Below are 26,268 nucleotides of genomic sequence, written 5' to 3'. Positions count from 1 at the left end.
AAAAAAACCCACCAGCTTTTTTTTTATTTTTATATAACAATATGATACTCATATTAAAGATAAAAAAACGCTCGTTATTATGGTAAAATAAATTTCTAAAAAAAACTTCGTATGAAAAAATTATAGACGTTTTAAAATGATGGAGAATTTAACATGTGCCTTGCATGTGGAGAGAAAGAGTCATCATAAGTGGATTATTACCTTAATGCCTTTTTCATCAATTTTTATTTTCAAATTAATCTCCACCATCCAAATCTAAAATCAATGAATTAGATTCCTTCTCAGTAGGGGTGCAAACGAGCCGAGCTGCTCGCGAGCTACTCGGGATCGGCTCGTTAAAAAGCTCGAACGAGCCGAGCTTAATCGAGCCCGAGCCCGAGCTCAAGCCTAAAAGTAAGCTCGTTTAATAAACGAGCCCGAGCCCGAGCTTCACCTATCGAGCTCGAGCCGGCTCGCAAGCCTAAACGAGCCTGCCATTTATATAATTTTTTAAATTATATATTTAATAATTATTAATTAATATATATATATATTATTTTATACAGAAAGTTATAATAGAAAATAATATATAAAAATAATTATATTATTTAAAAAATAACAAATAAATATTAAACGAGCCGAGCTCGAGCTTTGGAAATAGAGCTCGAAACGAGCCGAGCTCGAGCTCGAGCTCTGTATAAGTTAAACAGGCTCGAGCTCGGGCTCGGCTCGGCTCATTTACACCCTAATCTTCATCCTTCTCATTTTTGTTGTTATTTGTATTTTAACTTTACCCAATATATATAATCGAAAGATGAAAGACTTCCGAGATAATTTGACACCCATGCCTATGAAAAATATTTTGTGATAATTTGATATTTTACAAGTATATTAAAAAAAAATAAAAACAATCCTATTTATGTTTAAACTAATAAATAGAACTTATTAAACCCATTCTATAACCCACTACGTACATATTACTATATATATTAAAAAAGAAGCTTACACATGTGAGAGGAATTCACTATTCCTTTATGTCTGGTGTTTTTATGCATGTAGTACAACAACCTAATGCGTATTTCTGATTTATTACTCTTTTCTTTTGTCATGTTTTCTTACTTCACTTATTAACACGTGTTGTATCATTTCCTAACCAACTTACCAAAATTCAGTTTTACTATATTAATAAAAAAAAAATCTATGTGAGACGGAGAGTGGAGATATTTGCGCATGATATTCTTTCTCTTTCTCTGTTTATTTGTTTTAAATTGTAACATTGAAACGATAATGCACAATATAAATAAATAATTAATCCAAATGATCGAACTAAATTAATTATAAATTAATTTTTTTAAACCATGTTTTGTAATCCGTGTGTGCGGTTATAACATTTTTAGGTTTGTTTTTTCGGTTTAATCAGTCTTCAGTGACTATAAATACCAGCACGAATCGGAATTCTATCACCTCTATGACCTGTCAGTGCACGACTTACGGATACAACTCCAACGATAAAATATCACATAACCGGCGCAACGCACGGGTGATAAATTCTAGTTATTATTAAAAGTCAAAACTTATCTTTAAACCCAATTACCTGTTTATCATTATTCTAGTCCTGAAAAATAGTGAACGCTTTACACCCCCTATAGTTAAGCCCATTACCCGTTTATCATTATACTAGTCTGAAAGACACTGAACGCTTTACACCTCCTCCAAATCCGTTTTGATTTTTGAATAGGGAAGAGATTACTAACAAAAAAGACCACATGGAATTAGTTAAATCGAAGTTGTTTTGATCTAAAATATTAAGTCCGGTCCCCATCGTTTATATGTACTTTTCATCCGTCCTCCATCGACGTTTTCGTCAAAGCTTAAAAACTGGTTCCCTCCGATTCCCCACTTTTTTCTTAGTTCCTTAATTAACCTTGACAAAAGTTAATAACATATAAGAAAATAGTAATTATAAAGTTAATTATTTGGTGTTTTCCCTAGAGTTCTAGAAGGAAAGATGAGGGTGTGTGTGTATATATATATACCCCAGGGATTTGTTGGTTTCCATTAACCAACCAAGGAAATGGGAAGGTCACCTAGTCCAACAAGTAGTGATGAAAATAACATCAAGAAAGAAGCATGGACCCCTGAAGAAGATCAACAGCTTATCACTTACATCCAAACTAATGGCCATGGCTGCTGGAGATCTCTCCCTAAACATGCTGGTCAGTCATCATGTCCTCCCTATATACACACACATACATATAATTGTTTACTAATACAAGTATATATATATATATTGAAGAAACGTTGATCGACTCACTGGTAGACGATCTACTTTCCTCGGGTGTGATTATGCTATTTCACCGATGGTTTCTCTTGGATCTGTGTTCTTCCACCTACAAAATGAACAGCACCGTAAACTTACCCCTCAGAAAGGGACAGAGGGGTCCTCTTTGGGGTAACCCTCCGGTGTGAGAATAAGTATTTGTGGGAGAAGATAATAATAAGTGAGAGTAAGGAATTCAGAGTGTATTGCTTAATAGCTGAATACTCTGTGATTGTATGTTATCAGGTGATATTTGATGATGTTTCCTTGTGGAGTTGATGCTGTATTTATAGTGCTAGGGTTTCCACTGATTGGGCTCAGCCTTGTTGGCCTCCTCCAATTGCTCTGCGCCACGTGTCCTCTGGGACACCTGGTGCTTTCTCATTGGTTGTAATCACGTGGTAGCACATGTGTCATGCTGAGTTGTCCACCTTTCATTTGGCAGCTGTCAACATCAGCATATTCTTATTCCTTAAAAAGATACCTTCTGGAAGGTTGTCTGACGTGCACAATCAAGGTTGCCCTAATCCTGATTTGGATAAGGATGAGGTTGATTATGTGCATGTGTGATATGCGCCAATCCTGAGGATGCGCGAGGTCTTCTCTTTATTCTCACGCGCAGATGTTTCATGCGCAGATGTGATATGCGCCGCGCGCTGATGCGCCACGCGCATATGTGATATGCGTGAGCATATGTGATGCGCGAGCATATGTGTGCCTGGGCATATGATGCCTGAGCATGTGTGGTGCCTGGGCATATGATGCCTGAGCATGTGTGGTGCCTGGGCATATGATGCCTGAGCATGTGATGCATGAACATATGTGATATGCGTGAGCATATGTGATATGCGTGAGCATATGTGATATGCGCCATGCGCGTAGGTTTTGGCTTTGTGCCTTCATAATGTCTTGATTTCAAGCTTCTTGTCTATATCTTGTGGGTTGACCCGCCTTGCTCGGTGTTGAGGCGGGTACATACCTCTTCAAGCCCCCCCAGTCTAATGTGTGTCTTGTCTCGCGCTAGCGAGGCAAGATAGATATTAGACTTAACAGTTTGTTCTTTTTAATAGGGGTTTTGTCTTTTTCTTCTTATTACTCGTCATTGCGCGGAATTCTATCCTTTTGGTTGAAAACGAATCGTCTATGCACGTGATGGAGACGTGTCAGACCTTTCGTGTGCTCGAGGTGCTACAGTTGCCTTTCGTGTCCCCTCACAGAGTGTCAGGAACACGTGTCGCGCTCGCATTGGTCATTCCTGCGAGTGGCGGCGCGTGATCTCTGGCAACAGCTGTATTATCTCTTTTCGTGTCCCCTCACACAGTGTAATTGACACGTGTCGCGCTTCCGTTGGCTTACACCTGCGAGTGGGGGCGCGTGAAGTCCGATCAGCACCCATATTTCTCTCTCCTGGGCCTATAAAAGCCAGCCCTTAGAGTTTTTTATCTTTCATCTTCCTGTTTATTCTTCTGAGCTTTTCTTTCTTTCATTCTATTACTTTTCTTCTGCTTCCAGATTAGCATCGTTTGTTTGTTGTCACTGTTGTATGTCTGATAGCTCAGACAACACAATCTCCCCCATCCATTGCCGTAGAAAATCATTAGTAATGTCTACATTGAAGAAGACCGGCAAGGGGAAGAAGGCTGCTGAGGGCTCATCGGAGGAGGTAGGGAGGACCAAGGCTGTGAAGAGGTGGAATGAAATCCCCTGCAAACTGAGGCAGGCGGATCTTGACAGCCTCATCGCCTCTCAGGGTTTTCCCCCCCAGTTTGGCTGCATGTTGCCTGCGGCCGGGCAAACGCCGGCGGACCCGCCTGCCGGCTATATATCCCTATATAGCCATTTTTTCACCCACTGCAACCTTCGTCTTCCGATGACAAGGTTTGTGGGTGCGGTGCTTAGGTTTTATGGGATTCATATATCCCAAGTCCATCCGTTTGGACTTGTGCGCATGACTCACTTTGAGTTCATGTGCAAATCCCAGCGCGAGGAGCCCACCCCTCGGCGCTTTCAATTTTTTTATAAGCCCAAGATCCAAGATTCTTGGTTCTCCTTCGTTCCTCGCAGTCAGAAGGTGAAGTGCTCCACTGTTTCATTCAAGAGCCTTCATGACTGGTCTGAGAGGTTTTTTTATATAAGGGCTGGTGTGATCCCCATCCGTATGACCGTGCGCTCGATTTCCTCTGCGCCTGCGGATGTGGGTGTCCTCAAGAACCCAACTGGCGCCTGGGTTAATAAGCTGACCGCCGAACCATCCCCCGCCAAGAACATTTGTGAGGAGGCGCTGGTGGGGGTTGGTATGAGCAAGAGGTGGGCGGACAGCGCGCTTGAGCCCGTTATCCAAGTCGACGGGTTGTGTAAGTTTATCTCATTGCTTTTTTCTTTTTTTTTTCTGCGCGAATATAATTCTTTTTGCTGATATCAGTTGACTTGTTTTGTGTAGTCACCAAGGAGTATATCCATGCCGCCTATGATGAGCACATGGAGGGTGGCTCCGTCGCGCTTGGCGCTGGGGAGGTTGGTTTCCCTGATCGCTTTGATGACATGTTCATCCCTGTTGATCTGGGATTTGTCTTCGACAGCGATGCGCCTGGTAAGCCTTTGTACTTATGTATTTTCCTTTATAATACCAAATTCTGCTAACACTTCTGTTGCATGTATTGTAGATGCGCTTGAAAATTATGAGCTGGAGCTCGCGGAAGAGGAGGAGCCGCCCCAATTAAAGCGTAAAGCTAAGGGGAAAACTGGCGCAGGGGCCAGTAAGAAGCAGAAGAAGGATAATGCCCCTGTTGTTCAGGATCCTCCTACTCAGGCGGGGGGATTTGGGAAAACCCAGGAGTTTACCACCAGGGTTTCCTTGGCTTCCCTGCCTCAAAAAGTGGGCAGACCTCCTGTCCACTTGAGGTATGGTGGCGCTACCTCCTCCCTTCCCGCGGCGGAAAAGGGAAGCGGTGTTGCGCCCTCGACAGGTATACTTTCCTTATCTTTTGCTTATCTTTATGGTTCTATGAGCGCGATTCTGATAGAATTACTAATGAATCTTTGCTCACTCAAATGTTTGTAGTGCCGGCGACCGCGCAAAAAGATGCCGAGGCTGCGCCGGAGATCGCTTCGAAGTCCCCTGTTTTACCCTCTAAGAAGGGTAGAATGGACTTCATGGCGATGTTTGCTTCGCGAACGGAGTTGCGCCAAGGTACGTATTGCGCTCTTATTTTCTGACTTTCTTTTAGATCAAGTCAGTAACCATTTCTTGTTGTTTGATTTTTTCATAGAAGCCGTAGCTGGCGTACAAGCTTCTGGTGGCACTTCTGGCGCCGGTGCCAGCGCCTTTGGCTCTGCTCCTGCTCCTGCAAGCGATGAATCTCCCCTCATCGGCATTACTAAGGAGCAGGAGGCCGTTTTGCGCGCCGACTTGGCGGCGTCGAGACCTCCCTCACCTCCTCCTGCGCACAGCCCTCCCTGCGAGACCGATTTTGATTCTAGGTCTCAGGAGAAGAGGCCTATTTCAGAGGAGGGTGAGGAGTTTGAAGTTGAAGACTCCGCAGGCGCCCGCGCCAGCCCTGCAGCGCCACGAGGTTTCGCGGCGGAGCCTTCTCGTGGGGCTGGCGCTGACTTTTCTGCTTCATCCCCGCAGGTATAGGTTAATTTTTGTTCCGCTGCGCGGACTTCCATCTTAGTGTTTTGATAACTTAGATAATTACTTTGTTTTTGCAGGAAGCCGATCACACTTACCGCCCGAGATGGAATATTACTGAAGATAGCACATTTCAGTCCATGGGGGTGTGTGCGGAATTCTGGGCTCATGCTGTGCCTCCATCTGAAAGGACGTTCCAGGAGGACCGCGCTCGCGAAGACCTGCTCAATGATCATATGTTTGCTGGGTCGGCCTTCATTGCTGCCTCCCAAGAGCTTCGCTCTGATTACGTAAAAGTACGTGATGCTCTTGCGGAAGCCAAGCAAGAGGCTAAGGTGTCTGCTTGGCATCTTTCTGATGCTCGCGAAAGAGCTGAGAAGCTCCAAGCAGAGCTCAGTGAGAACCGAGCCAGTGCCAACAGCGCCTTCGTGAAGCGCGGGCATGAGCTCCAGGCGGCGCGGGAGAAGCTGCAGGCGGCGGAGGCGGATGCTGCCAAGTACGCGCGCAGAGCGCGCGACTTGGAGCTCGAGGCGGAGGCGCGTGACCAGGCTCTTGTCCAGTCTGTCACAGAAAAATCTTCACTGGAGAGTGAGGTTGCGCGCCTGAAGAGGGAGCTGGCGGCCGCGCAGGCCGATAAAGACGAAGCCTTGGCGACGGCAGCGTCTAGCCAGGAAGCACTTGATGCTGCGCGGGCGGAAAAAGAAGAAATCTTGGCGGCAGCAGCGTCCGACAAAGAGGAGCTAAAAAAGACTAAGGAAACTGTTGAGTTATTAAACTCTCAGGTTCCTGCCCTCGAGACGTCTGTTGCTGGCCTCGCGCAGGATCGCCACTGGCTAGTCTCACAGGGCATGACTCGTTGCGCTTTCGCGATGAAATACTCAGACGAGTTTCAGGCCCTTGTGATGGACTGCAACGCTGCCGCGCGCTTGGTGGGGCGAGCTGAAGGGTTTACGGATGGCTATGAATATGGCATGCTGAAGAAGAACCCATCCGAGTACCCTTATCAGAGCTCCGTTGCCTGCGCGGACATGGCCGCGATGGGGGAGAAGTATATGAATACTCCCATTCCCATCCTTGCGCAGGTATTTTAACTTTAATAAGATTACTTTGTTTTATTTTCCAAGTATCTTTGTACTCATATTTTCGCTTATGATTTGCAGATATCCGCGCTTGCTGACCAGCCCGATCTCGTCGCGCTAAAGAAATTACTTGACTAGTGCGAAGGGGCTGGCGGCGGCGATGATGGCGCGGCCAATGCTGGCGTTGCTAGCGGCTCTGGCGTGGCCAAAGGATCCGCTCCTGACACTGTCATGATAGAAGACTCCATTCAAGATGAAGAACTTGACTATGGTCAGTTTGGAGACGACGAGGAGCAGGCTGCGCCAGATGCCGAGGGCGATGATGAGGATGATGAAGAGGCTGATGTCAACGTGGAGACTTGAGAAGCCCTTCATGTTTTTTTTTTTTTTTTATTTGTAGTTTGTATCTCATCTTGTAAACTTGTAAATTTCAATGCTTTTGAATGAAATTCTGTTTTTCCCTTCTTCGCATCTTGCGCATTCCCATTCATCTCTTTATATCGCATGTTTGCTTGTTGAATATAAGATATGCTTGCGCGTTGGAATAAGAACAAGGTTGTAAGGAATTTATTATACTTAACCCTTGTCATATTGTAAGTGATTCCGCCATATCTTGATTATGTTGACACGTGTCTTGGCGCTTTCATTATTCCTCTCTTGCGCGACGTTATTGCGCGTTTATGGAATTATGATTTTTTTTTTAGCCTTACGCGTCAATGTGTTACTCAGATATCCATTACAATTTTATGCGCGACCTCGACCTGAGACCTTAACAACTATGTGTGTTGGCGTTTGCTTTGCCTTAGTTGTGTTTTGGTATTTTATGGTCAGGCTGCGCAGCATGCAGGATGGATGTTGTGAGTTGTTTGAGCTAAGGCTCACATTATTGGGCTAAGGCCCTGACGTTTTAGAGTTAAGACTCTTTAACGCGTTTGCGCATGTATGTTTTACTTCGTTTTATTTTGTTTTGATGTCAATACAATGTTGTCATATTGCTCAAAACTAACAAAGGGAAGTGTGAAACATGTATGCAAAAGGTAGTAGAATTGGGCTAAGGCCCTGACGTTTTAGAGTTAAGACTCGTTAACGCGTTTGAGCTTGAAGCTCGCGCATGTATGTTTTACTTCGTTTTATTTCATTTTGATGTCAATACAATGTTCTCATATTGCTCAAAATTAATAAAGGGAAGTGTGAAACATGTATGCAAAAAGGTAATAGAATCCACATTAAGAGAAGATAGCGCGTATCATTATTCATAATGGCTTAAAAAGCCTTGATTACAAACTTGACATTTACACGAAACATTTTCTAAGTTGTGCCGCGTTCCATGCGCGCGGGATCTTCTTTCCATTCAAATCTTTTAAAGCATATGCGCCTTTCCCCAATTCTTCTGAGATTTGATAAGGTCCCTCCCAATTGGGGGACATTTTTCCCGGGGGTATCGCGCGGCTAGCTTCGTTGTTTCGAAGGACAAAATCATTTTTCTTGAAGTGGCATTTTTTCACGCGCTGGTTGTAATATTTTTCCAGCTTTTTCTTGTACTTGGCTTCACTGATGATAGCCGCCTCTCTGCGCCCTTCAAGTAAGTTGAGATCCAACCTTCTTTCGCGCTCGTTATCAATCTTGCTCATCATGAGCACTCTATGGGATGGGCACCCAATTTCTGCTGGAATCATTGCCTCTGTTCCATAGGTTAGGCTGAACGGGGATTCGCCATTGCTGGTTTTGCTTAATGTCCTGTGTGCCCACAGGACATTAGGTAGCTCTTCAACCCAAGAATGGGATTCTCCCTCTAACCTTTTCTTCAGTCCATTCAGCAAGCTTTGGTTAGCGCGTTCCACTTGTCCATTCCCCTGAGGGTGATAAACTGAAGTGAAAATTTGGTTGATGCGCAATTCCTTGAGCCAGCTGGATATCTTCTTGTCAGTGAATTGCTTGCCATTATCGCTCACAATTTCCATGGGCAAGCCAAAACGGCATATGATGTGGCTCCAGATAAACTGCTTCATCACTTCGGCTGTGATTTTTGCTAGTGGCTTGGCTTCAACCCATTTTGTGAAATAGTCTACTGCCACTACCAAAAATTTTACTCGCCCAGGCGCTTGCGGTAGGGGACCCACAATGTCGATTGCCCATTTGTGGAAAGGCCATGCGGAGGTCACCGGAATCAAGTTGTTCTTTGGCCGCATGGTGTTTGGCGCATAGCTCTGACATGCTTTGCATTTTTGGATCTCTTTTAGAGCGTCCAAGTACATGCCAGGCCAATAGTAACCTGCGCTCATTGCCTTGGCAACCACCATGCTCGGGCCAGCATGTATTCCACAGATTCCTTCATGTATCTCTCTGATCACATAGCTTGCTTCCTCAGCATCTAGGCATTTCATGAGCGGCCCAAGATAAGAGCGTCGATATAATGTACCATCAAGCAGTTCATAGTTCTGCGCCTTGTGTCTTATCTTCCTCGCTTGTGCGCGATCGTCTGGTACCTTTCCCTCATTCAAGAATTCCATTATTGGAGTTATCCATGATGAAGGGGTTGTATGAGTTACCAGGACAGACTTCGCTACCACCGACGGGTTGCTCATTACTTCTACCCTGACATCTTTGCCAAAGTGATCAAAACTGGTTGATGCCATCTTACTCAGCGCGTCTGCAGATTTGTTTTCACTGCGCGGAATATGAATGATTCTGAAGCAGTCAAATTGCTCGATGTGCTTTTTCGCCTGCTCTAGATATAGAGGCATGGTGTTCTCCTTGGCATCATAAAGGCCATTGACCAGTGCTGCTACCAAGTATGAATCAACATGGGCCTCTAGCTTTTTAACTCCGAATTTTTGCGCGATGCGCAGGCCAGTCAGCAGGGCTTCATACTCAGCCTCATTGTTGGTGCTTTTGAAGTCCAACCTGATGGCGTAAGTATATTCATGATTATCTGGATCCACCAGTTTTAGGCCTGCGCCGGACCCTTCGTTGTTTGAAGCTCCGTCAGTGAACAATCTCCACACATTTTCTTCGTCATTGGCTCGCGGAGGATCTACCTCGCGCTGAGCCTCTTCAATTTTTCCTTCGGGGACCTCGGCAATGAAATCGGCCAAGACTTGTCCCTTTATTGCTGGACGGGGCTTATAGGCGATCGTGTGCTCGCCTAATTCCAGTGCCCACTTTGTCAGCCTTCCTGAGAGCGCGGGGCGCCGCAAAACTTGCTGGATGTTGTAACCAGTCAGAACTTCAATGGGATGACCATTGAAATATCTATGAAGCTTGCGCGACGCGTGTGTTAGTGATAAAACTAACTTTTCCATGATGGAGTAGCGCGTCTCAGGATCTGTCAGCACCCGACTCACATAGTATGTTGGCGTTTGGATTCCCTTGCGATCCACCAATAACACTGCGCCGATGGCGCGCTCTCCTGCTGATAGGTATAATGTCAAAGTTTCACCAGGAAGTGGAGCTGTGAGCGCGGGCAGATTTATCAAACATTCCTTTATCTCCCTGAAAGCTTGCTCGGCCTCAGGAGTCCATTTGAATTGGCTTTTCTTTAAGCAATTCCTCAATGTGTTGACAAACGGGGTAGATTTGCTTGCATGGTTCGCTAGGAACCTGTTGATTGAAACCAATCTACCATTCAGCTTCTGGACTTCTTTCATGGTGGATGGCGAGGGCATGTCAAGGATGGCCTCCACCTTCTCAGGGTTCACCTTGAAACCATCCTTGGTGACCATTACACCTAGAAATTTTCCCTCTAGTACGCCGAAAGTACATTTGCTCGGATTGAGCTTCATGTTAACTTCCTTTAGGCGCCCAAGGGTTTCTTCGATGTCTTTGAGCATTTGCTTTTCCTCCCTGCTCTTGATCACCAAATCATCCACATAGACTTCTAGGTTTCTTCCGATTTGCTCGCTGAAAACGGCATCCATAAGTCTTTGGTAGGTGGCGCCCGCATTCTTCAAACCAAAGGGCATTTTTGTGTAACAAAAAACACCCTTGTCGGTTCTGAAGGCGGTCTTGTCCTCATCTTGTGGTGCCATTTGAATCTGGTGATAGCCCTTGTATGCATCCAGGAAACATTTTAGCTTGAATGGCGCCACGGAGTCCACCTTTGCGTCGATGTTTGGTAGGGGGTAACAATCCTTTGGGCACGCTTTGTTGAGGTCCTTGAAGTCAATGCACATCCTCCACGACCCGTTACTTTTCTTTACCATCACAGGATTGGCTACCCATGTCTGGTATCGTATCGGGCGGATGATGTTTGCGCGCAATAGATCCTCAACCTGTTCATTCATGGCCCTCGCCTTTTCATCCCCCATGATTCTCTTCTTTTGAGCAATTGGCTCTACAGACTTGAACGTATTGAGGGCGTGTTGTGCCAGGTCTCGCGGAACCCCAGTCATATCAGAGTGTTGCCACGCGAAGACCGACATATTTGCTGTGAGCAATCTTTTCATTCTCACCCTCGTGTCGTCTGATAACGTAGCGCCAATTGTGATTTTTTGCTCCGGGAATTTCGGGTTGAGAATCCATTCCTCTGGCGCGTTTTCTGCCATTGGAATTTTCATTCTCCCCTCCCGCGGAGTACTTGTCACTGCGCACAAATGATCTCGGTATACAAAAGTTACACCTGTTGGTGTTGGGAACCCCAACGCGCCGTGCGCTGGCGACGGTATGGCGTTGAATTGTGCAATCGTTCCCCTACCCAAGATCATATTGTGGCAAGAAGTGGTGGGCAAGACCAAGAAGTTAACAACTTCGGCTCGCTTGTGTTTCTCATCCCCCATAGTTAGCTCAAATTGTATTTGACCTAGGGGATGAATGATTTCATTGGAAACACCAGAGATCGGTGCATTCACAATTTCAAGCCTTGCTTGGTCTGCCGGATCCAGTTTCCTGAAACATTGCTCATACATGATGTCTGACTCGCTGCCAGTGTCAACCAGGACTTTTGACACTTCGTAATGAGCAATGTGTGTAGTGATGACAAGAGGACTGCTGATGGAAGGGCCTCCCCTGATTCTCGGGAAGATGACTTGTTGCTCGCGCCAATCTCCTTGGATTTGCGCGCTTCTCTTTCTTGATATTTGCCCTTGCCTTCCTCCCTCGGCTACACAGATTCTTTTGTACTTTTTGCTGGCAGTGGCTCCTGATTGCTCATTTTCTGGTCTTGAGTTTTTCACCAGGTGAGCCAGCTTGCCTGATTTCACGTCCTTTTCAATTGCATCCTTCAAGTGGTGGCATGCATCAGTGTTGTGCCCTGTGGACTTGTGAAATTCACAGTACTTGCCACTGTCTGATGGTCCCTTGTAGTGTAGTGGCTTGGGGCTTTTGAATTGGACATTCTCAGTGCTTAACACCTCTGAAGGCGTTTTAGTGAGGGGAGTCCATATTCTTGGCAGAGGTCTGTTAGGATCTCTGCCGCCCTCCCTCCTGTCACCCTCCCCGCGATTACGAACATCTTTTTGGGGCTGGGGTGAGCTTGGTTGCGCCTGCTTTTCTGCTGAAGAAAAACTGGTTGGTTGCAACCTGGACCATACAGAGTTCTGCTTGCCCCTCTTTTCTTTGCTGCGCGGTGACTCAGCTTGATGCGCTCTTTCTCTTGCCCTATCTTGGGCAATTTGTTTTTCATTCCTCGCGAAAACTCGCGATGCTTCCATTAACTTGGCCCACGTGGTGGGCATGCCCTCTCTGCTTACGAGAGCTCGGCGGAGTTGATCACTGCGCGCGCCTTGTATAAAGGCCACGCGCAGGAGTTGCTCAGTTATACCTCCGATTGCCAGAGACTCCTGATTGAAACGAGTGATGTAGTCTTCAATCGTTTCATCATTCCTGCGCACGCAGTGCATGATGTCATCAGGGTCGCGTGTGTGTTTGCGCTGCTGTACGAAGTGGGCTTGGAACTTTTCCAATAGTTCCTCGAACCCATCAATTTGCCCGGTCGGCAAGCTCTCGAACCAGACACGTGCCGCGCCCGTGAGGCAACGAGCAAACATGTGACACCATGTTGGTATCGTCCAGCTCTCTAGGTTTCCCGTGTTGTAAAAACCTTGCAAGAAATCATCTGGATCTGTTGTGCCGTCATATTTACCCAAACCACTTGGCATCTTGGTTTTGTGCTGGATGGGAGCCTGCGCGATGCGCGCAGTGAACTTTGAATGTTTCACCAAGATGGCTGGTCTATACGGTGTGGTTACGTCCACTTGCCCTCTAACTGGTGGGCTGTACGGCATATGCAGATCCAGATCGGCTCTGGCTCCAGGCGCCATGTTCACAGGCGCGCGGAGCTGTGAGCCTCCTGCATGAGTATCTCGCGTCTTCCTCATGCTGTGCACTTCAACATCACTGAACTCAGTGTGTGCAGTGTGAACAGAATGTCCTTCTTCCGGCGCGCGCGGCCTTTTTGTTCTATGAACAGTTTGCTTATCAAGTTTAACACCCCGACCAAAGGCGGATTATACATCGGGGCGCCACATATTGTTTCATTACTCGTGACACTATTTGGGTGTCAATATTTAATAAATAAATTCATTCGCGCACGCGCAACGTAGACACAAGATAACATAAATCAACATAAATCAATATATTATAAGGCAAAATATTCGAACAACAATAACTTGTCTTGATACATTTTAATCTAGGTCCAAAAGTGAAAACGTCCTACGTGTCCACAAGCTCCAACATGTAGCTACAGCAAACCTGAACATGTGTTAAAATAAAACGTCAAACACTTGCGTGTTGGTGAGAAATCAAGTTTAATAGATAATAGATAACAATAATCACTGCGCGCAACACGTGTATGTCTGGTGTTTAACAAGGGTGTGATCAGATTGTGATCAAGCCTAAATAGATCATAGTTCATAGTTCAATCCGTGCTCCCAAATGAGCACAAAAACAAGAAAACATCTGTGCAAGTGTAAACAAAGAAAACCGTAAACGATAGGTCTCCCGTGTTCATCTAATGGATCCATGAAAACTTCGGAATAGGCCGAACAAAGCGGTTAATGATACACACATACAAATAAACAGCCAAGTAAACGTCCTCAACACATGGGATACTGCGCGACTAAAGTTCATAAACAAGTTTAAGACTCTAAGTTTGTATGAACACATGAACATCCCAAAACATTAAAAATAAAAAGGGATTAGGTACGAGATTACTCACTTGATAAACGGTGCGGTGTAAGATAAAGCAAGAATCAACTTTAAACAAGCACAAGTTAACCTATAAATACGATTGTTGTTTTAATGATTTGTTTTAAGTCTTGATTATAAGTTAGCATAATTAATAAGTAAATTATTATATATAATATATATTACCGGAAAAGCAGGGCAGAACAGGGAGGAAGACGGAGGCAGAGAGGGAGACGGCTGAGGAAGAACAACGGCAAGGAGCAAAGGAAGAGAAAGATAATAAGTATTGTGTGTGTAGTGTTAGGAAAATAGCATTATTATTTATAGGGAAACCCTAGGAGACATAAATCCAGAAAAAGGGGAAAAGATTCCAAGGCAAACAGAACAAGACAAACCAAAAGATAACAAAAGATAACAAAAGCAAAAAGGTTCCAAAAGCAAAAGATATCAAAAGATATGGCAGCTGCAGGGGACAAGGAAAAAGCTGACAGGTAACAGTAAACAGGCATGGGAGGGTCAGATAAAGGTACTGGTCAAGCATGGAAAAAGCAGATCTCAAAAGATAATGTCAGTCACTTTTCCTGCCAACCAATGGGGTTGGTGCGCATGCTGCGCCAAAAGTGGCTTTTCAGACATAAGACAGGTTAGGTCAACAGCACAAAAGATAAGATATCAAAAGCAAACAAGCAAGTTAAAACAGAAGAAAGGACACAAGACAGCGCGAGAAAGCTGCGCGCGCGAGAGGCGAAAGCAGACAGAACAAACCTTAGCGCGCGCCGCGGGAAGAACTACAAATTCACAGCGCGTCGCGGGAGGATCTACAATTCTTAGCGCGCCGCGCGAAGAACTATAGTTCTTAGCGCGCCGCGGGAAGAACTACAGTCTCTAGCGCGTAACGCAGGAACAGTCAATCTTCACGCAGGCTTCCTTGTAAGGAGTCTAGCGCGCGAGGCTGCGCAGAATCCTTAGGCGGGAAGAACCAAAGGGGCAAGCAAAGAGTTAAAGAGGGGGGGGTTCAAGGCTCAAAGGTTAAACAGAAGGGCGGGATAGCGACAAGAGAGAAAAGAAGGCGGAGAGAAGGAGAGGGACGGGACGGCGGAAAGGAAGAGAGAGGGAGAGGCGGGAAGGAAAATATTATTAGTAATATATATATTTTAAATGTCAAGTTTTAAAAGAAAATAATTAAATTTTAAATCATAAAAAGAATCGGATCAGAAAACGGGTACCTGGGTCGGGTCGGATCGGGCAGATGTCACAGTCTCCCCTACTTTAAGAAATTTCGTCCCGAAATTTATCTCGAAGTAGGCTGCGCAGAGAACAGGTGCGGGTACTTGATCTTCATTTGATCTTCCCTTTCCCATGTGAACTCGGCTCCGCGCTTGGACTCCCAGCGAACTTTCACGATAGGGATGCGACTGCGCTTGGTTTGCTTAACCTCGCGATCCATAATCTCAACAGGCTTCTCAACGAAATGCATGGATTCATCAACTTGAACTTCATCAAGTGGAATGTGAAGGTTCTCGTCGGCTAAACACTTCTTGAGATTGGATACATGGAACGTTGGATGCACATTGCTGAGCGCGGGCGGCAGGTCCAGTTTGTAGGCAACATTTCCTACGCGCGCGAGAATCTTGAATGGACCAACATAACGAGGAGCAAGCTTGCCTTTCTTCCCAAAGCGGACAACACCCTTCCAGGGCGACACTTTGAGGAGAATAAGATCACCAACTTGAAATTCGAGAGGCTTCTGCCTACGATCTGCGTAACTCTTCTGTCGGCTTCTGGCAGTCAGCAGATGATCACGGATCTTGGCGATTTTATCGGTTGTCTCTTGAACAAGTTCGGGTCCTGTGATTTGAGCTTCACCCACTTCGCTCCAACAAATCGGGGAGCGGCACTTACGACCGTAAAGTGCTTCAAATGGGGCCATACCGATACTGGAATGATAGCTGTTATTATAAGAGAACTCGATCAAAGGCAGGTGCGAATCCCAATTACCTCCAAAATCAAGAACACAAGATCGGAGCATATCCTCAAGAGTTTGAATAGTTCGCTCAGACTGTCCGTCAGTCTGAGGATGATATGCAGTACTCATGTCCAAGCGAGTTCCTAGCGCAGATTGGAGAGATTTCCAAAAGCGGGATATAAAACGGCCATCGCGATCGGATATGATGCTCAAAGGAGTACCATGACGGCAGACAATCTCCTTGACATAGAGCTGCGCAAGTTGCTCAACACGGTAGGTTTCACGAATGGGCAGAAAGTGAGCAGACTTAGTCAATCGATCCACTATTACGCAAATGCTATCATGTTTGCTTGCTGTCAAAGGTAACTTGGTAATAAAGTCCATCGCTATACCTTCCCATTTCCACGTAGGAATTTCTGGTTGTTCGAGCAAACCAGATGGGCGTTGGTGTTCAGCTTTTACCTTAGAACAAGTCAGGTATTTAGCTACGAACACAGCAATATCCTTTTTCATACCGGGCCACCAATAAGTTATGCGCAAATCCTTGTACATTTTATCAGCGCCGGGATGAATAGAATACCGAGATTTATGCGCTTCACTCAGGATATCAGCGCGAAGATTCTCATCAAAGGGAATCCAGATGTGATTTAGATAGCAGAGAATTCCACTCAGATTAGAAACAAAATGAGCTTCCGCGCCACATGCTAACTCGGCGCGAAGGTTACCATTACTGATAGATGCGCGCTGCGCGTCACGAATGAGCGATTCAAGGTTGCTTTGGATCGGCGCGAAGTGAAGCTGCGTGCGCGGCAAGATACAGTTAAGCTGGCTGGGTTTTCGGCTGAGCGCATCGGCTACCACATTAGCCTTACCAGGATGATACCGGATCTCACAATCGTAATCGCTGATGAGTTCGTTCCATCGGCATTGCCTCATGTTGAGTTCCTTTTAATCAAAGATATGCTGAATGCTTTTATGGTCAGTGTAGAGGATACACTTAGTACCATAAAGGTAGTGTCTCCAGATCTTCAAGGCAAATACCACTGCGCCTAGTTTGAGGTCGTGAGTTGTATAATTCTTTTCATGAACCTTGAGTTGCCTTGATGCGTAAGCGATAACCTTGCCTCGTTGCATAAGAACACAACCGAGACCTTGGTTGGATGCATCGTAATACACGACAAAATCTTCATTACCCTCAGGTAGCGCAAGAACAGGAGCTTCACACAACAAACGCTTGAGCGTCAGAAAGGCTTCTTCTTGCTTCGAGCCCCAAATATACGGTTTACCTTTGTGCGTTAGAGCTGTTAAAGGCAAAGCGATCTTTGAGAAGTTCGAAATAAATCGCCGGTAGTAACCAGCTAAGCCCAAGAAGGAACGGATTTCGGTAGGAGTGGATGGCGTAATCCAGTTCTTGATTGCTTCAATTTTGGATGGGTCGACATGAATACCCATCTTGTTAACAACATGGCCAAGAAACTGTACTTCATCCGACCAAAATTCACACTTGGAGAGTTTGGCAAAGAGCTGCTCGGCTCTAAGCTTTTGCAACACCAACCGAAGATGTTGCTCATGCTCGGCCTTGGTTTTGGAATAAATCAGAACGTCATCGATAAACACAATCACGAATTTATCCAAGAAAGGCCTACACACCCGATTCATTAGATCCATGAAAACAGCGGGTGCGTTGGTTAAACCGAAGGACATGACCAAGAATTCAAAATGGCCATAGCGAGTACGAAAAGCAGTCTTGGGAATATCTTCATCGCGGATGCGCAACTGGTGATAGCCAGAGCGGAGATCGATCTTGGAAAAACAAGAGGCACCTTGGAGTTGATCGAAGAGGTCGTCAATGTGCGGTAAGGGATACCGGTTCTTAATGGTGAGCTTGTTCAGCTCGCGGTAATCAATACACATGCGAAACGAACCATCTTTCTTTTTAACGAACAACACCGGAGCACCCCAGGGCGAAGAGCTAGGGCGAATGAATCCTTTAGCGGTCAACTCTTGAAGTTGACTTGCCAATTCTTGCATCTCAGCGGGTGCAAGACGATAAGGAGATTTGGCTACGGGGGAAGCACCAGGGACAAGATCAATACGAAACTCGACTTCACGAGCGGGAGGGATACCAGGAAGATCATCGGGAAAAACTTCAGGGAGGTCACGCACAACGGGGATATCGCGAAGTTTCTTCTTTCCTTCATCGGGTTTGACCACATGGGCTAAGAATGCGATACACTTCTTCCGCATGAGTCTTTGGGCTTCGGCGCAAGACATGAGCTTAAGACCACTGGAGGGTTTCTCGCCGTAGACGTGAAGATCACCGTTTTCTCGAGGAATGCGAATCAACTTCTTGGCGCAAATAACTTCGGCGCGATTATGCGAAAGCCAATCCATACCAATGATAACATCAAAACTTCCAAGAGGTATGGGGATGAGGTCGATTAGAAAATCGTTTTCATTAAGGTTAAGCGTGCAATCTTTGATCACGGAGTTTATTAAAACAGTTTCGCCATTAGCCAATTCAACTGAAAAATTTTCTTTTAAGTTATCGCGCGGTCGCGCAAGCTTCTGCTCAAACGCGCGAGAAATAAAACTTCTATCGGCGCCAGTATCAAAAAGTACGGAAGCATAATGTCCGTTAAGCAAAAATGTACCATTAACTACGTCATTATTCGTTTGCGCTTGGTGCGCGGTTATGTTAAAAGCTCGTCCGCGCGTCACTTGGTTCGAGATTTGGTTAACTGGGTTCGCTTGCGTAATCTGAACTTGTAGTCTCGGGCACGCGTTCCGGAAATGACTGGGATCACTGCAGTTAAAGCACGACCTGGGTCGTGGGTTTGGGTATGCTGGTTGCGGGTTCTGCAGGTAGGCTGGTGGTGTTTGCGCGATTGGGTTGGCGGGAGGGACTCTACAGTACTCAGCAGAGTGACCAACGCGGCCACATCGGTTACATTGTCGACACGGGGTTTGGGTTGGGTGGTGAAGTCTACAGGTTGGGCAGAAGGGGTGGTTTCCTGTGTAAGGTTTCTTAGTTGGCGGGGCAGGGAGTGCGGGATTGGTTAGGGCATAGTTATGGACTACAGGAGGTGTTGGGTAGGTTGACAGTGGGTTAGGAGCGTGTACTAGGGGTTGGTAGGCGGGTTGTTGGACAATGGGCGGGTTGGTAAGCGCATAGGCTTTGCGCCTGCGCTTGAGGTTGTTACGGTTTGAGGGTTCTGGTTTGGTTTCTGTTGGTTCTGGGACAGTCTTGGTGGGTTTGGTCCTTTCTGTTCCCCGCAGGAACAGGGTTCCTGCTCTGACATGGTTGTCGCTGAGCACAGCGGCCAACTCGATGGCGTCAGAGAGGGTTGCTGGGTTCCTGGCCCATACAGAGTCTTGAATTTCCATGGGGAGACCCCCAAGGAATTTCTCGATGGCTCGGCGGGAAGGGGTAACAAGGTGAGGGACAAGCAGGCTTAGTTCATGGAAACGCGTCGCGTACTCGCGCGCTTCGCCACTGTATTGTTTCAAGTTCCAAAATTCTTCCTCCAGGCGCTTAACTTCGTTGGGAGGGCAGAATTCTCGCGTCAGAATTTCTTTGAATTCCTCCCAGGGCATGCTAGAAGCAGCCTCTGCGCCACGCGCATGAGCTACTCCATTCCACCATGTAAGCGCTCTAGATTCCAGGACACTGGAAGCATATAGGGTTCGTCTGTCAAGAGGGCATTGGGTATGGAGGAAAGTGTTTTCAATCTTCTCGAGCCATTGGAGCATCACGGTGGCTCCTTCAAGCCCTGTGAATTTCGGAGGGTTACCCGCATTGAAGGATTTAATGTTGTAACCGGAGGTATTGTTTTGGCTCAAAGCTTGGGCTATTGCGGCGGCCATTTCCTGGGAACGTTGCAGCGAACGTCTGCGCGAGGCTTCTCTCCTCTGATGACGGCGAGATAGCGGAGGCATTCTATAAAAGTTTTAGTTTGTTAATATCTTAGCGCAAAGTATAATCTTATAAAGCTTGGTTCCGCGGGGTTAGATACCATCAACAGTTAAAGTAAAACATGAATTTGAATGCAAACTTAATACAGATAACAAATTCGAATCGAGAATCGACAATTCATGTATCACCATGACTTTCCGAATTCTCAATTTAAAATGACTAGTAAACGAGTATTGGAGATTGACGATTCATGTATCACCATGACTTTTCAATCTTCAATATAAAATATACAAGAAAATGAGTATTGTAGGTTGACAATTCATGTATCACCATGACTTTTCAAGTCTCCAACCTCAGAACATAATCGTAAATGGAATTTGAAAATCAACTATTCATGTATCACCATGACTTTTCGGATTTTCAATCCCAACAAACGAATATGTAAGTAAAATCAATAAAAATCGAAATTCAGCAAAAATCGAAATATCGCGAAATAAAACATAAAACCATACGCTGCGTCTGCGCAAGCATATTTATAAATAACGAGTAATTAACAATAAGCGCGCAAACATGAGATTTCTCTCATGCGCGAGAATGGACTCTTAGGTATTCTAGGCCGTTACGTCTAACCACCTATCCTAAAGTCAACGAGCTCTGATACCAATCTTTAACACCCCGACCAAAGGCGGATTATACATCGGGGCGCCACATATTGTTTCATTACTCGTGACACTATTTGGGTGTCAATATTTAATAAATAAATTCATTCGCGCACGCGCAACGTAGACACAAGATAACATAAATCAACATAAATCAATATATTATAAGGCAAAATATTCGAACAACAATAACTTGTCTTGATACATTTTAATCTAGGTCCAAAAGTGAAAACGTCCTACGTGTCCACAAGCTCCAACATGTAGCTACAGCAAACCTGAACATGTGTTAAAATAAAACGTCAAACACTTGCGTGTTGGTGAGAAATCAAGTTTAATAGATAATAGATAACAATAATCACTGCGCGCAACACGTGTATGTCTGGTGTTTAACAAGGGTGTGATCAGATTGTGATCAAGCCTAAATAGATCATAGTTCATAGTTCAATCCGTGCTCCCAAATGAGCACAAAAACAAGAAAACATCTGTGCAAGTGTAAACAAAGAAAACCGTAAACGATAGGTCTCCCGTGTTCATCTAATGGATCCATGAAAACTTCGGAATAGGCCGAACAAAGCGGTTAATGATACACACATACAAATAAACAGCCAAGTAAACGTCCTCAACACATGGGATACTGCGCGACTAAAGTTCATAAACAAGTTTAAGACTCTAAGTTTGTATGAACACATGAACATCCCAAAACATTAAAAATAAAAAGGGATTAGGTACGAGATTACTCACTTGATAAACGGTGCGGTGTAAGATAAAGCAAGAATCAACTTTAAACAAGCACAAGTTAACCTATAAATACGATTGTTGTTTTAATGATTTGTTTTAAGTCTTGATTATAAGTTAGCATAATTAATAAGTAAATTATTATATATAATATATATTACCGGAAAAGCAGGGCAGAACAGGGAGGAAGACGGAGGCAGAGAGGGAGACGGCTGAGGAAGAACAACGGCAAGGAGCAAAGGAAGAGAAAGATAATAAGTATTGTGTGTGTAGTGTTAGGAAAATAGCATTATTATTTATAGGGAAACCCTAGGAGACATAAATCCAGAAAAAGGGGAAAAGATTCCAAGGCAAACAGAACAAGACAAACCAAAAGATAACAAAAGATAACAAAAGCAAAAAGGTTCCAAAAGCAAAAGATATCAAAAGATATGGCAGCTGCAGGGGACAAGGAAAAAGCTGACAGGTAACAGTAAACAGGCATGGGAGGGTCAGATAAAGGTACTGGTCAAGCATGGAAAAAGCAGATCTCAAAAGATAATGTCAGTCACTTTTCCTGCCAACCAATGGGGTTGGTGCGCATGCTGCGCCAAAAGTGGCTTTTCAGACATAAGACAGGTTAGGTCAACAGCACAAAAGATAAGATATCAAAAGCAAACAAGCAAGTTAAAACAGAAGAAAGGACACAAGACAGCGCGAGAAAGCTGCGCGCGCGAGAGGCGAAAGCAGACAGAACAAACCTTAGCGCGCGCCGTGGGAAGAACTACAAATTCACAGCGCGTCGCGGGAGGATCTACAATTCTTAGCGCGCCGCGCGAAGAACTATAGTTCTTAGCGCGCCGCGGGAAGAACTACAGTCCCTAGCGCGTAACGCAGGAACAGTCAATCTTCACGCAGGCTTCCTTGTAAGGAGTCTAGCGCGCGAGGCTGCGCAGACATCCTTAGGCGGGAAGAACCAAAGGGGCAAGCAAAGAGTTAAAGAGGGGGGGGGGGGTTCAAGGCTCAAAGGTTAAACAGAAGGGCGGGATAGCGACAAGAGAGAAAAGAAGGCGGAGAGAAGGAGAGGGACGGGACGGCGGAAAGGAAGAGAGAGGGAGAGGCGGGAAGGAAAATATTATTAGTAATATATATATTTTAAATGTCAAGTTTTAAAAGAAAATAATTAAATTTTAAATCATAAAAAGAATCGGATCAGAAAACGGGTACCTGGGTCGGGTCGGATCGGGCAGATGTCACATCAAGCGCTTGCCTTTGTGTTAAGTCGGCTAGCTTTTTCTGTTTGACCATCTCATTATACTTGTCCATTAGACGCCGCTGCTCGTTTATGAGCCATTCTTTAGGATCATTTGTTTCATATTCTGGACCCATTGGTCCTTTTGGTTTCGCGCCGGCAAGATTTTGTAACGTGAGATCGTCTGGAGGAGTTTCAGTCTGGCCGTGAGGAGTTGTGATGAAGGGACGGTTACTGGTGGTGCGCGTAGAATCACGCGGCACCCTCAGAAACTGTTGTCCCTCATTAACATCCTCACGTTCAATATCCTCCAGAACTTGATCAACGTTATGAACGCCAGAAACCATGGTGATTTTTTTTATATATAGATCTGATGAGATCTGATTGCCGTTGTAACAGTGGATGGCGCCAATGAAGAAACGTGGATCGACTCACTGGTAGACGATCTACTTTCCTCGGGTGTGATTATGCTATTTCACCGATGGTTTCTCTTGGATCTGTGTTCTTCCACCTACAAAATGAACAGCACCGTAAACTTACCCCTCAGAAAGGGACAGAGGGGTCCTCTTTGGGGTAACCCTCCGGTGTGAGAATAAGTATTTGTGGGAGAAGATAATAATAAGTGAGAGTAAGGAATTCAGAGTGTATTGCTTAATAGCTGAATACTCTGTGATTGTATGTTATCAGGTGATATTTGATGATGTTTCCTTGTGGAGTTGATGCTGTATTTATAGTGCTAGGGTTTCCACTGATTGGGCTCAGCCTTGTTGGCCTCCTCCAATTGCTCTGCGCCACGTGTCCTCTGGGACACCTGGTGCTTTCTCATTGGTTGTAATCACGTGGTAGCACATGTGTCATGCTGAGTTGTCCACCTTTCATTTGGCAGCTGTCAACATCAGCATATTCTTATTCCATAAAAAGATACATTCTGGAAGGTTGTCTGACGTGCACAATCAAGGTTGCCCTAATCCTGATTTGGATAAGGATGAGGTTGATTATGTGCATGTGTGATATGCGCCAATCCTGAGGATGCGCGAGGTCTTCTCTTTATTCTCACGCGCAGATGTTTCATGCGCAGATGTGATATGCGCCGCGCGCTGATGCGCCACGTGCATATGTGATATGCGTGAGCATATGTGATGCGCGAGCATATGTGTGCCTGGGCATATGATGCCTGAGCATGTGTGGTGCCTGGGCATATGATGCCTGAGCATGTGTGGTGCCTGGGCATATGATGCCTGAGCATGTGATGCATGAACATATGTGATATGCGTGAGCATATGTGATATGCGCCATGCGCGTAGGTTTTGGCTTTGTGCCTTCACAATGTCTTGATTTCAAGCTTCTTGTCTATATCTTGTGGGTTGACCCGCCTTGCTCGGTGTTGAGGCGGGTACATACCTCTTCATATATATATATATATATATATATATATATATATATATATATATATCAGGCCTTAAAAGATGCGGAAAGAGTTGCAGATTACGATGGACAAATTATCTCCGACCTGATATCAAGAGAGGAAAATTTTCCCAAGAAGAAGAGAACACTATTCTTCACCTTCATTCCCTTCTTGGAAACAAGTAATTTATCATCTTAAACAATTAACTAGTGTTTAATAATGTCAACCAACATTACATGTTTTTCTTGTCTATTAATTCTTGAGTTAGTAATTAATTTAAGTTTGATTTTTTGTCTTAAAGATGGTCAGCAATTGCAGCTCGTTTACCAGGACGCACGGACAACGAAATCAAGAACTACTGGAATACTCATATGAAGAAAAAACTGATCCATATGGTATTGACCCGATGACCCACCAACCGAGATCCGACTTGTTTTCTTTCTTGCCTCAACTAGCATCCCTAGCTTACATCAAACAAATACTTGAACATAATCAATTAGCTCAAAACCTTGAATACCTCAACAATCTTTTGCTCCAAACAAACACGAATTCGGTTCCTCAATTACAAGAAGAAAACATTGATTTTTGTAATGAACTTCCATTACTATTAAGTCAAGAAAATGCTAGCCAACCACTCCATGATGATGTCTCAACCATGAATTTACAAACAAGTCATAAAGTCTTGGGTCTTGACAATGGCCAATCAAGAGTCAATTTTTCATCATCATCATCATGGAGTTCCATTCCGCCATTAATGGACACCAATATTAACATGACCGGTTCACTTGAGAGTGAGAGCACCATTAGCTACGGTGGAGATGTCGGAGCTTCTTCATATAACTGGCCAGAATTTCTGATTGAAGGTCACTCTTTCTTGGATCACAACTTACCACAAATATGATGATCGATTACTCTTCTTAATTTCATTTTGGAAGCTTTTCTTTGAGTGCATATATATATATATATATATATATATTGTCGAAACACGAAATGAAATCTGACCTGATCCATGACGATGTTTCCACGGATTTTGAGATGAACGAACCACGTCTTGATCTTCTTCTTCGGCTGCTTGAGACCTGCAATGGTTTTTCGGGGGTGTGGAGGTGACTGCTAAGAAATCCTAAGATCTCTTGTTTACAGACACAAAAAGTCGTGGTGGCTCTTATTGAGCATGACCCTCTAATAAGGAGGTGGAGACCTCCTTATATAGAGAGCCTCATGGCCACCATCATGATACCCTAATGGGCCTAGCCCAGTTAGGGTTACCTCCACAAAACCCCCTCAGCCCAATAACATTGTATTAGTCCATGTAATAAAATAAGCCAAACATAATAGATTTAGGGTCGTAGAACCGGGTTTTAGTACCATACCCCTACAAGCCCCCCAAGTCCAGCGTTGCTCCTGGGCGCGCAAGCGTCTAGGTGGAGCGCTGGACTTTATAATGTGTGAGGCGGTTTTTTCCCTTTTCTTTGGCCTTGTTTTTATTGTCTTTTGAGTTTTTGGAGGTTTTCTTCATGATGGTGACATGTTGTAATAAAAGCCTGCGCGCGAGGCGACTTACAAGCAATGAGAATAATAAAGCCTGCGCGCGTGGCGTCTTACAAGCTATGAGAATAATAAAGCCTGCGCGTAAGGCGACTTACGAGCTATAATAATAATGAAACTGGCGCGTGAGGCGACTTACGAGCTATAAGAATAATGACAGCTTGCGCGAGTTGCGGCTTACGAGCTATGATAATAATGAAGCTTGCGCGAGTTGCGGCTTACGAGCTATGATAATAATGAAGCTTGCGTGTGAGGCGACTTACGAGCTATAATAATAATGACAGCTTGCGCGAGTTGCGGCTTACGAGCTATGATAATAATGAAGCTTGCGCGTGAGGCGACTTACGAGCTATAATAATAATGAAGCTGGCGCGAGTTGCGGCTTACGAGCTATGATAATAATGAAGTTTGCGCGTGAGGCGACTTACGAGCTATAATAATAAGGAAGCTGGCGCGAGTTGCGGCTTACGAGCTATGATAATAATGAAGTTTGCGCGTGAGGCGACTTACGAGCTATAATAATAATGGAGCCTGCGCGCAAGGCGACTTATGAGCTATAACAATAATGGAGCCTGCGCGCAAGGCGACTTATGAGCTGTAATAATAATGAAGCTGGCGCGTGAGGCGACTTACGAGCTATAAGAATAATGACAGCTTGCGCGCGAGGCGTCTTATGA

At 45.0% G+C, this 26,268-nt stretch overlaps 1 protein-coding gene and 1 pseudogene across 1 annotated transcript in view; one reads left to right on the top strand and one right to left on the bottom strand.

Annotated features, from left to right (window-relative positions):
• The window catches only part of LOC143533933 (high mobility group B protein 3-like), a 158,120-nt gene that overhangs the window by 29,875 nt on the left and 101,977 nt on the right, over positions 1 to 26,268 (bottom strand). The gene's annotated exons all lie outside the window — the stretch shown is intronic.
• On the top strand, positions 1,971 to 24,944 carry LOC143533893 (transcription factor MYB93 pseudogene; annotated as a pseudogene).

The sequence above is a fragment of the Bidens hawaiensis genome, unplaced genomic scaffold (genome assembly GCF_021521415.1).
Source record: "Bidens hawaiensis isolate Kalapana, Puna unplaced genomic scaffold, B.hawaiensis_p1.1 tig00009951_1, whole genome shotgun sequence".
NCBI classification, from domain to species: Eukaryota; Viridiplantae; Streptophyta; class Magnoliopsida; order Asterales; family Asteraceae; genus Bidens; species Bidens hawaiensis.
The sequence above is the reverse complement of the archived record's forward strand: the minus strand, read 5'-3'. Positions and strand labels throughout refer to the sequence as shown.